The sequence below is a fragment of the Mesocricetus auratus genome, unplaced genomic scaffold (assembly GCF_017639785.1).
Source record: "Mesocricetus auratus isolate SY011 unplaced genomic scaffold, BCM_Maur_2.0 Super-Scaffold_100694, whole genome shotgun sequence".
NCBI classification, from domain to species: domain Eukaryota; kingdom Metazoa; phylum Chordata; class Mammalia; order Rodentia; family Cricetidae; genus Mesocricetus; species Mesocricetus auratus.
Genome location: NW_024429268.1, coordinates 4,080,277 through 4,092,479, shown reverse-complemented (window position 1 = coordinate 4,092,479; position 12,203 = coordinate 4,080,277). Strand labels below are relative to the sequence as shown.

The window sequence follows — 12,203 nt, the reverse complement described above, 5'->3', positions numbered from 1 at the left end:
ATGCCTATGAAAATACAAGAATCTTACAGAACACCTAATAGGCTGGACCAGAAAAAGAAGTCACCTCGCCACATAATAATCAAAACGTGAAAACCTACAGAATAAAGAGAAAATATTAAGAGCAGCTAAAGAAAAAGGTCAAGTAACATATAAAGGGAGACCTAACCAAATTACACCTGACTTCTCAATGGAAACTATGAAACAGATGCCCTACAAATGCTAAGGGAACAAGGATGCCAGCTCAGAATACTATATCCATCAGAGCTTTCAATTACCATAGATGGAGAAAACAAAATTATTCCATGACAAAGCAAGATTTAAAAAATATGTATCCAGCTCTACAGAAAGTGCTGAAAGGAAAACCCAGACCTAATGAAGATAACTACACTCATAAAGACATAGGGAATAGATAATCCCACTTTACCAAACACCAAAAGAAAATGGCAGGAGAACCTACACACAATAACTCCACTACCAATAAATCAAGCACAAACAAGAATCATCAATCAATGGTCATTAATATCCCTCAATGTCAATGGTCTCAACTTGCCTATTAAAAGACACAGACTAGCAGAATGGATACAAAGACAGAACCCATCCTTCTGCTGCATACAAGAAACACATGTCGACTGCCACAGAGCTTCCCATCCCTGCGGGAGCCAAGCACCCCAGATCCCAGGTCTTCTCTTCCACCAAGGAGACCAGGGGACGAGCTGGTCCAGCGGGACCAGGTAAAACAGGATCTGCATCCAAGCCTGAATTCCAGTGCCTGGGGATTGCCTGGGAACTTCCACAGAGCTTCCCATCACGGCAGGAGCCACACGACCCAGATCCCAAGTCTTCTCTTCCACCAAAGGGACCAGGGGACCAGGTGGGAAGCTAAGCACCCCAGATTCCTGGTCTTCTTCTTCACCCACGGGACCAGAACTAGGACAAGGAATAGAGTATTGGACTTGCTAGCACCCACCGAAAGGGAACTCTGGTCCCCTAAACACCAGACCAGTAAGAGGCGCTTTCCACACCCACTAGAAGAAGAGATGGGAAAAAGACAATACAAAAACACACTCAGCAACAGAAAAACATATATGACACCGCCAGATTCTAGAGACTCCACACCAGCAAGACTCCAACATTCCAATGCAAATGAATCAGAAGAGAATGACCTTAAAAACAACTTCATGAAAATGATAGAGGCCCTAAAAGAGAATATAGGAAAATCACTCAAAGAAATGGACGACAAAACAACCCCAAAAAATGCAAGAAATGGAAGAAAAAACAAACCAAAAAATTCATGAAATTCAACAAATGTATGAAAAGATAAACCAAAAATTGCAAGAAACAATTCAAACAGTGCAAGGGTTGAAAACTGAAATAGAGATAATACAAAAAACACCATCTGAAGAAAGGCTGGAAATAGAAAAGCTACCGATACAAGCATTATCAACAGAATACAAGAGATGGAAGGGAGAATCTCAGATGTTGAACATACACTAGGTGAAATGGATTCATCAACCAAAGAAAATCTTAAGTCCAACAAATCCTTAACATGAAACATCCAGGAAATATGGGACACAATGAAAAGACCAAACCTAAGAATAATAGGTGTAGAAGAAGTTAAAGAAAACCACCTCAAAGAGGGAGAAAACATATTCAACAAAATCATAGAAGAAAAATTTCCCAAACTAAAGAAAGACATGCCAATGAAGGTACAAGAAGCTTACAGAACACCAAATACAGTGGATCAAAATAAAGTCCCCTTGCCACATACTTATCAAGACCCCAAATATACAGAATAAAGAAATAATATTAAGAGCAGCTAAGGAAAAAGGCCAAGTAACATATAAAGGCAAACCTATCAGAATTACACCTGACTTCTCCATGGAAACTCTGAAAGCCAGAAGGTCCTAGATAGCTATTCTACCAACACTAAGAGACCAGGGTTGCCAGCCCAGACAAAGCTCTCAATCACTATAGATGGAGAAAACAAGATATTCCATGACAAAACTAGATTCAAGCAATACGTATCCACTAACCCAGCCCTACAGAAAGTTCTGGAAGGAAAACTCCAACCCAAGGAAGTTAACTACAACCAGAAAAACATAGGCATTAGATAATCCCATTACCAACAGCCAAAAGAACAAAGGGGTGGAATTCCACACATAATTCCACCACCAACAACCATTCCAAATCAAAGAAGAATGAGCAATCAATGGTCATTAATATTAAGCAACATTAATGGCCTTAACTCACCCATAAAAAACACAGGCTAACAGAGTGGATTTGAAGACAGAACCCAGCCTTCTGCTACATACAAGAAACACACATCACCCTCAAAGACAGACATTACATGAGAGTTAAAGGTTGAGAAAAGATTTTCCAATGAAATGGACCCAAGAAACAAACAGGGGTAGCAATCCTAATATCTAACAAATTAGACTTTAAAATAAAATCAATCAAAAGAGATGAAGGAGGTCATTACATACTCATCACAGGCAAAATCTACCAAGATGAAGTTTCTATCCTGAACATCTATGCCCCAAATACAAAGGCATCCACATGCGTAAAAGAACCATTACTCAAATTTTAAATCACATATAAAGCCCCACACACTTATAGAGGGAGATTTCAACACACCACTCTCACCAATAGACAGGAACTCAACAAAGAAGCAAAGGGTTTAATGGAAGTAATGACCCAACTGGGATTAGCAGACATCTATAGAGCATTCCATCCACATAAAAAAGAATATATCTTCTTCTTACCACCACATGGAACCTTCTCAAAAATTGGCCACATACTTGGCAACATATTAAACCTCAGCAGCTACAAAAAATTGGAATAGGTCCATGCATCTTAACAGACTACCATGCGTTAAAATTAGAATTCAACAACACAAATTGCAGAAACCCTGCAAACTCATATAAATTGAATAATGCACAACTGCACCATTCCTGGGTCAAAGAAGAAATAAGAAAAGAAATTAAAGACTTCCTAGAATTCAATAAGAATGAAGACACAACATACGTAAGCCTATGGGACACTTTGAAATCAGTGCTACGGGGGAAGTTCATAGCACTAAGTGCCCACATGAAGAAACTGGAGAATAGTTACACTAGAGAATTAACAGCACAGCTGAAAGCTCTAGAACACAAAGAAGCAAACTCCCCCAGGAGGAGTAGATGACAGGAAATGATCAAATTGAGGGCTAAAATCAGTAAAGTGGAAACTAGGAAACAATACAAAGAATCAATGCAATGAAGAGTTGGTTCTCTGAGAAAATCAACAAGATAGACAAACCTTTGTCCAAACATACCAAACAGCAGAGCGGGAACATGCAAATTAACAAAATAAGAAATGAAACGGGGGACATAACAATGGACTCCAAGGAAATTCAAGAATCATCAGGTCATACTTTGAAAACCTGTAGTCTACAAAATTTGAAAATATAAATGAAATGGACGAATTCCTGGATAGCTATCACTTGCCGAAATTAAATCAAGGAGAGATAAGCAATTTAAATAGACCTATAACCACTATGGAAATAGAAGCAGTTATCAAATTCTCCCAGCCAAAAAAAAAAGCCCAGGTCCAGATGGCCTCAGTGCAGAATTCTACCAGAAATTCAAAGAACAGCTTATACCAATTCTTTTCAAAGTATTCCACACAATAAAAGCAGAAGGGTCTTTGCCAAACTCTTTCTACGAAGCTTCAATAACCTTGATCCCCAAGACACACAAAGACACAACTAAGAAAGAGAACTGCAGACCAATATCTCTCATGAACATTGATGCAAAAATACTCAATAAAATACTAGCAAATCAGATCCAAGAACACATCAAAACAATCATTCACCACGATCAAGTAGGTTTCACCCAGGGATGCAGGGATGGTTCAACATATGAAAAATACATCAATGTAATCCACCATATAAACAAGCTGAAAATAAAAAATCACATGATCATCTCACTAGATACTGAAAAAGCCTTTGACAAAATCCAACACCCCTTCATGTAAAGGACTTGGAGAGATCTGGGATAACAGGAACTTACCTCAACATAATAAAAGCTGCATACAGCAAACCAAAAGCCAACATCAAACTAAATGGACAGAAACTCAACGCAATTCCTCTAAAATCAGGAACAAGACTCTACCCATACCTTTTCAATATTGTACTTCAAGTTCTAGCCAGAGCCATACGACAACAAAAGGAGATCAAGGGGATACAAATTGGAAAGGAAGAGATCAATTTTTCACTATTTGCAGATGATATGATAGTTTACAAAAATGGCTAGAAGAACTCTACCAGGGAACTCTTACAGCTGATTAGCACCTTCAGCAAAATGGAAGGCTACAAGATCAACTCAAGAAAATCAATAGCCCTACTATATACAGATGATAAAAGGGCTGAAAAAGAAATCAAGGAAACATCACCCTTTACAAATGCCACAAACAACATAAAATACCTTGGGGTAATACTAACCAAACAAGTGAAAGACCTGTATTGCAAGAACTTTGAATCTTTAAAGAAAGAAATTAAGAAGCCCTCAGAAAATGGAAAGATCTCCCATGCTCTTGGGTAGGTAGGATCAATGTAGTAAAAATGGCAATCCTGCCAAAAGAAATTTACAGATTCAACGCAATCCCAATTAAAATACCAGCACAATTCTTCACAGGCCTTGAAGAACAATAATCAGTTTTGTATGGAAAAACAAAAGACCCAGCATAGCCAAAACAACCCTGTTCAACAAGACAACATCCGGAGGCATCACCATCCCTGACTTCAAGCTCTATTATAGAGCTATAGTCCTGAAAACAGCTTGGAATTGGCACAAAAATAGACAGGTAGACCAATGGAATTGAATTGAAAACACTGATATTGACCCACACATGTATAAACATCTCATCTTTGACAAAGAAGCTAAAAATATACAATGGAATAAAGAAAGCATCTTCAACAAATGGTGCTGGCATAACTGGAGGCTGGCATGTAGAAGAATGCGGATCAATCCATGTTTATCGCCATGCACAAAACTTAAGTCCAAATGGATCAAAGACCTCAACATAAATCCAGCCACACTGAACTTCTTAGAAGAGAAAGTGGGTGGTACCCTTGAACGAATTGGTACAGGAGACAGCTTCCTGAACATAACACCACTAGCACAGACAGTGAGATCAACAATTAATAAATGGGAACTTCTGAAACTGAGAAGCTTCTTAAGGCAAAGGACACAGTCAGCAAGACAAAAAGGCAGCCCACAGAATGGGAAAAAATATTCGCTAATCCCACATCTGACGGAGGGCTGATCTCCAAACTTTACAAAGAACTCAAGAAGCAAGTCTCCAAAGCACCAAAGGATCCAATTAAAAAGTGGGCTGCAGAACTAAATAGAGAATTTTCAACAGAGGAGTCTAAAATGGCTGAGATGCACTTGAGAAAGTGCTCAACATCCTTAGCCATCCGGGAAATGCAAATCAAAACAACTCTCAGATACCATCTCACCCCTGTCAGAATGGCTAAAATCAAAAACACCAATGACAATTTATGCTGGAGAGGATGTGGTGAAAGGGGGACACTCCTCCATTGCTGGTGGGAGTGCCAACTGGTTCAGCCACTTTGGAAAGCAGTATGGAGATTCCTCAGAAAAATGGGAATAAACCTACCACAAGACCCAGCAACTGCACTCTTAGGCATATATCCAAAAGATGCCCATTCATATAACAAAGATGTCTGTTCCACTATGTTCATAGCAGCATTATTTGTAATAGCCAGAACTTGGAAGCAACCTAGACGCCCCTCAACAGAAGAGTGGATAGAGAAAATGTGGTACATTTATACAATGGAGTACTATTCAGCAGAAAAAAAATGGAATCTTGAAATTTGCAGGCAAATGGATGGCACAAGAAGAAACCATCCTGAGTGAGGTAACCCAGTCACAAAAAGAGAAACATGGCATGTACTCTCTCATATATGGATTTTAGGCATAGATCTGGGGAGTGCCAGCCTACAATCCCATGGCCAGAGAGTCTGAGAAACAGAACCTTCATTCAGTGGCTGACTAAAGTAGAGGCAGACTCCCACAGCTAAGCACTGAGCTGAACTCAAGAAATTTAGTGACAGAGAAGGAGGCATTAAGACTGGGCTGGTTTAGCTCTTGAATCCCAGACTGATGCCTGATCAAGACCCCCTGAATGTGGGTGTCAGTGAGGAGGCTAGGTAATCTATTGAGCCTTGGGTACTAGATCAGTATTTATCCTGGGTATACAAATCGATTTAAACTCCCATCCCAAAGTAAGAGATACACTCTCACCCTGGACTCTTGGGGGAGAGTCTAGGCCCTGCCATGGATGAGACAGACTATGGAGACCCCCATGAATGGCCTCACCTTCCCTAGGGAAATGAGGGGATATTGGGGGGTTTGTGGGAGGCTGTGGGAGGAGGGGAGGGAAAAGGAGAGTGACCTGGAATTGACATGTGAAGCAATTTAAAAATTATATATATATATGAAGGCAACAGGAAGTGAACTGAGACAGTGAGTTTGATCTTGAACACAGGAAAGTACAAAGACTGCCCCCATAGAGACAAAATTATAACAAAGCCATACTCACTCCAACAAAGTCACACCTCCTAATAGTGCCACTGCTTATGAGATTATAGGGGCAAATTACATTCAAACTATTATACATGGTCATGGTGTCTCTTCAAAGAAATAAAACCCTAGCTCAGACAGTACTTGCTGTCAGAAGTGGTGTATTGCTGTGTTGGGATGGAAACACTTTTGTTTTGAGGATTGTGGACTTTGGACTAGAAAAGCAGTTGAACACTTTAAGTGGGGCTTAATGGCCTCACCAGTAAGAGTATGGAAGATAGTGGTGCTGAGAGTGCTTTGAACTGTGAGGGCCTGACTCAGGAGGTTTCAGAGGAGAAGAATTTTAGTATGTGGACTAGAGATTGTTCTTGTGATATTTTACACTCTGGAAGCACAGGCAGGTGGATCTCTGAGTTCATGCAACATGGTCTACAGACTGAATTCCAGGACTGGTAAGCTTAGACAGTGAAGGCAACGATAAAAACAAGAATTCTGTTGAAAATGTATTTGAAGGAGGGGCCATGTTCCATCTTCAGGAAGCAATAGAACTTTTAGTTTATCACACATGGTTCTGGCTTTAGAGAGGTGGTTCTAAACCTTCCTAATAATGCAACCATTTAATATAGTTCCTTATGATGTGATGACCCACACCCATAATATTATTTTCATTTCTGCTTCATATTTGTAATTTAGCTATTGTTATGGTGTGTAATGTAAATATCCTATGGTCTAAGGATACCCCTTGTGAATGGAGTTTTCAATTCCACCCACAAAGGGGTCCAGACCCACAGGAAGAGAAATACAGCTTAAGAGCCAATGATACCAGAAAAGGGTTATAGAATCTCACTCCACAACTATAGAAAGGTTATGAGGCCAGGCAACTAGCAGGGGTGTTTGTTTGAGGACGTTCAAAGAGGCCAATGAATGAAGTTGAATAAATAAATGAATAAATAAATAAATATTTTATTAATTCTTTGACAATATCACACATTAAATTCTGATCTTATTTACCCCACACTCCTCTCCCTAACTCCTTCCAGAACTAACCTTAGCTCCCTAACCCTTGCTTTATGTCCTCTTCCTTAAAAAAGAAAAGAACCCATGGACTCTCCTTGAAGATTTTCAGATTAATGTCTGAGCCTTACAACATGTCGAGTCTACACAGAATGCACGGTAGACCCATGACCAGGTTGGCCAGAAGTCCCCTAGTTTGGTGTCAGTCATGATTTATGTCCAGCATCCCTTCATGAGAAACACTGGAAACCTGGTGGTTGAGAGACTGAAGTTCTAGCACAGGGGAAGCACAGAGTTGACAAAGAGTCTCATGTCAGTCAGAGCTAACAGAGCCTGACTGCCACTGCATGACCTGCACACAGGTGGGGACAAAGGGCTTGGCACATTTCTGGACAGCTTGATCATTCCTACTCACAGCTTTTTCAGTGAAAGGTCAGCTGATTTGGGACAAGGAAAAGCAGGTGCTTCCAGGAGCCTCTGTACCTCACAAGCTGGGCTCTACCTGCAACACTATTGTGAATCACCCATGCTGTATGTATTTATTCATTATTCATCTATATATTTTTGTGCTGTTTATTCTAAAACCCAGGGACAAGGGAATGCCAGGCAAACACTAGCTAATAATCCACAACCAAACTCAAGCTAAAAGATTAATGATGCAGACAGGTAGAAAATAAGATAAGCTTACTGTTGGAACCAAATAGAAGGGGCAGAAGATGGCACCCCACAGGCTGAGTGCCAGCAGTAAACCATAGTGCCTATGTAGAATCTGAGATGATGAGGCAGAGTGTGTGTTCAGACAATTGAGCTGAGGAAGCAGCATTGTCAACTGCATTCCTCCTCTCAAGGGTGATGGTACCTGTGGGAAGATGGAGGAATGACAGGAGAGAAATGTAATGGATCCTCACAGAAATATCCTTGAGACAACTCTAGCTGCTTTCCAAAAGTTAAGTGTTTTCAAGGATCTTTGCACATAGGTTGGCAAAGACCAAGGATGGGCCAGGCTGGGAGAGAACTGAGGTCTGGATGACCAGGGATTCTCAGCATGAGGTGGGTGAGGCATCTGTGACCTCACAATTGAACCCTGCCCTAGTAATGCCGGGGTCTTACCTGAGGACAAGCCAGAGTCCAGAAGGAGGGCTTGATTCACAGAAAGTGCATGTGACTGGGTAAGTTTGGGCTGTTTCCTGGGATGGACACTACCTGAAATTAATCATGTGAGTGACTCACTTGGTTTGAGGCACTTCTTTATTGAGATCTTAAATGGGGACACTAAAACATAGCGAGGTATTTGAAATGTCCGAGCCTGAGGAGAGCTAGAAACAGTAGGAGTCAGAAGTCTCACAGCAGTGGGACAGGAACCTCAAGACCACATGAAGAGAAACCCCTCCACTTACAGAGAGAGAGAACTTGGGATAAAGCCACACAAGTGGATCTGGACCAGGACTCCAGCCTCTGACCTAGGTGATAAGGACGGAGGGTTCCTGTTTGTATGCCCACATTAGACAATCACATGCAGGTTGTTCAGGGAGTGTGGGCAAAGCATCCCTGGCACTGATATCTGTTCTTACCTGATAATTCTGGTCCCTGGTGGTAACAATGTTTTCATTTATACTAAGATAGACATAGACAGCTTGCATAATTTAACCTCACTATGCTATACTGGAAGGCAGGGATGATAAAGGATATGAGGCACAATGTGGTTATTTAACAGGACCTGTGCTATAGCTGTAGAAAAAGCTGCAGTAAGTATCTGTAAGATGTGTGACAAAGAACTAGTATAACAAGGACGCAGGAAGACAACACCCACAACTCACTGGGGAAAGAGGCCATGGGATGTCTACACCCAGCCTGTATCACATGAGAAGACTTCAGGCTCCAGGCTGGTGCTAGTGGGCCCAAGCCAGGGACAACCATCAGCTAAGGCAGCCCACAGTGTCAGGACAGGTAGGGAGTGTGTCAAATTCATTACTGCAGGGGTCTGAAGGGACTTTGCTTCTACACAGCACAATCATTATTTTTTATAACTATGCATTGGGCCTAGCATGACTGAAGTCAGGGACACAATAAGAAAGAATACTACAGCCATCTCCCTAACCTATCCATATTTACATTTAAATTATATGAAAAATTTAATGAAGAGAGGCCTCTGAAGAAAGTGTTAACTCAGTGCATAGTCTATCACTTCAGGATTGAGCCTACAGAATCTTAAAGATAATTACTGGCCCCACCCACCCGTTTGTGACATCCCCACAGGGAGCACATGCTTCACAGGTAGGAGTGCTTCTCATGGGCTTCTCTAGACATGAACCTTCCTGGAAATCATCTTTATATTCAGCTCATAGGCCCTTCCCAGAATGGCCACAGACACTGATGCCATACTCGATCCATCTTATTTTCAAACTTAAGCTTTTACTTATGAGACCTGAGTTAATATATTTGTGAGTGAATCTGTGTGTATGTGTGAGGGGATTTTCTCAATTTTCTTCAACTAACCACAACCTGTATTTGTGAGAAAAGGTGACAGTTGCTGAGGCAGAGCCAGCACCTGACTTGGAACTCCAGTTTCCAAACGACAGGATGAAATTCTGCTGTTATGCTGGTCTCCAAAGTGAAAGTCTCAGAAGATATTGACTGTTTCATGGCAGGACCAGGTAAGGGAATATCATGACATCCTGATTTCTGGGCAATCCTCCTGCAAGCTATGTTTAATAGTGGTGATGGGAGAGGTTGCACCCCAACATTTTCCATCAGCTGGATACCCAAAATACTGCAGATGGCACACTTAAAATCTCTTGACAAGAGAAACTTGTTGATAAACTGAGCAGCAGAAATGAGACACCAAGAGATGAATTGTGCACATTAGAGCAGAGTATGATCCTTCCCTCCTGAACATGCTGGTCGCAGGGGTGAAGTTCCCTGGAGGCAGAGGACAGGATGTGAGCTTGTTCCCAAGAAATGATCTTAAGAGAAGCCTTCAGGGACTTCCCCTAAATGCCAGCCCAAAAGATATCTGTGCGTATTGACAGCCTTTGAGTTTCACAGACAGAGTGAGGCCTGGCCTCTGTGACATCACAGGAGGGTCACTGTCATGGTTACTGGTGTGACCCAGTTCAGAGGGCAGCAGAGTCCAGTATAGTGGACCAGGATTTAGCTCAGGAGAAGGTGGGCAGTGATCTGTTTCAGGTAAGTGATTGCAGAAAATTCTGTAGGTGAAGAAGTGATCTCAAACCAGTGTACTCGGCAGGGGGCTCTCTGGAAAGGGGTGACAAAGGCAGATTCGGTGTCCTAGGGGTTTTTTATTTCCACAGCAAATATGACCATGAGAAGGGTTACACAAACAAGGATCAAAGAAATACCCTCACTGAACATGGCCATGTAGGACATTCAGAGAGAGGATGCCATCCCCACACAGCAAAGAGATCTTTATATGATCTGTAGAGACGTCTATGCCTTAACAAGGTATCCTCTAGATGATGGGAGGACTAACCTCTGCTGTTTCCTCTTACTGTGATATTCCATCAAGGGTTCAGACCACAGAAAGGAAATATACCATGGTTACTTGGTGGGACTCTCCTAATTGTATCTCACAACCTAGAAACAACAGATATTCCACATGAGCTCACAGATACCCCTCCACCATAGACAGCCAGCTGTGCAACAGGAAGGACTTACCCAAACAGCTTTCTCTCCTACCTATATCATCTTTGTATAATGTATAATTATTTCATGTGAGCTGTGGGCTACTTCTGTCTATTTCACTGCAAATTTCCCCGAGGACAGGTCAGTGATGTTGTGAGAACATGTAAGATGCTATTATCTTCCACTATCAAAGTCCACCTGGCTTTTCTTTTAATTTTTCAGAAATGCTGAAAATAGATCAAGACTTAGTCAAAGATTTGGGCAAAAATCGGCTGGAATGGATGGACTACCTCCACCCTTATGATAAACAGGTACTCTGACCCTGAAAAAGGCTGGACGCCAAATCAGAAGATATGGGGAACCAAGGAATTCCCTTACCCTAAAGAAGCCTGGGCCCAATAGGGAGAAAACATGGGCCTGGGCCATTCAAATGAAGGAAGCCAGGGCTAAACCAAGAAAATGAGAGTGACCAGGCCAATCCTGACCCTGAAAAAGCCCAGGCCCAAAGCAAGAAGAGATGTGGGCCTGGGCTAACCCCTGACCTTTTAGAAGCCTGAGCACAATTATACAGAGAATTAGGCCTGGGCCAATCAAAAGAAAAAGGCCTGGGCCAGACCAAGAAATGAGTGTGCCCAGGCCAATCCTGACCCTGGAAAAGCCCGGGCCCAAAGCAAGAAGAGATGTGGGCCTGGGCTAACCCCTGACCCTTAAGAAGCTTGAGCACAATTATCCAGAGAATTAGGCCTGGGCCAATCAAAAGAAAAAGGCCTGGGCCAGACCAAGAAAATGAGTGTGCCCAGGCCAATCCTGACCCTGAAAAAGCCCGGGCCCAAAGCAAGAAGAGATGTGGGCCTGGGCTAACCCCTGACCCTTAAGAAGCTTGAGCACAATTATCCAGAGAATTAGGCCTGGGCCAATCAAAAGAAAAAGGCCTGGGCCAGACCTAGAAAATGAGTGTGC

General features: G+C 41.9%; 1 long non-coding RNA gene across 1 annotated transcript; it reads left to right on the top strand.

Moving 5' to 3' along the window:
* Nucleotides 1-8,576: 8,576 nt before the first annotated feature.
* On the top strand, nucleotides 8,577-11,776 carry LOC121137765. The gene is made up of 3 exons (XR_005875069.1): nucleotides 8,577-8,770; nucleotides 10,122-10,255; nucleotides 11,466-11,776. It is a non-coding gene; the product is annotated as an uncharacterized LOC121137765 (long non-coding RNA).
* The last annotated feature ends 427 nt before the right edge of the window (nucleotides 11,777-12,203 follow it).